A 550-nucleotide genomic window follows, 5' to 3' on the forward strand; every position below is an offset into this window, starting at 1 on the left:
TTTTTTTTTCCCTGAGTAATATTTTATCAGATGGATGTACCATCCACTCACCTGTTGACAAATGTCTTGATTATTTTCAGTTTGGGTTATGAATAAACCATGAATGTACAGACTTCTGTGGAAGTTTAAATTTTCAGTTCACTTGGTTGAATACCTAAACATGGGATCTTGTGTTTGTATGTTAAAAATATGTTTAACTCCACGATAAACTGTTGAACTGTTACTAAAGCTGCCGTACCGTTCTGCACTCTCGTCAGCAGTGAGAGCTCCTATTGCTCTTCATCTCGTCTGCATTTTGGTATTGCTGGTTTCTATGATTTTAATAATTTTAATAGGTATGTGGTAGTATCACTGTGATTTCTACATGTATGTACTGAGAAATGATCTCGAGCATCTTTTTATATACTCATTTATCATCTCCTTTGGGAAAGTGTCTATATATTCTTTGCCGATTTTTAAATTGTGCAGTTTTTCTTACACAGTTAATTGTAATAAATGTTTTTCTTAGCTGCATGGCTTCTCTTTTTTCTGTGCAGTGTTTGACTGGGGC

The sequence above is a fragment of the Otolemur garnettii genome, unplaced genomic scaffold (assembly GCF_000181295.1).
Source record: "Otolemur garnettii isolate 467f Iridium unplaced genomic scaffold, OtoGar3 scaffold00168, whole genome shotgun sequence".
In the NCBI taxonomy this organism is placed as follows: domain Eukaryota; kingdom Metazoa; phylum Chordata; class Mammalia; order Primates; family Galagidae; genus Otolemur; species Otolemur garnettii.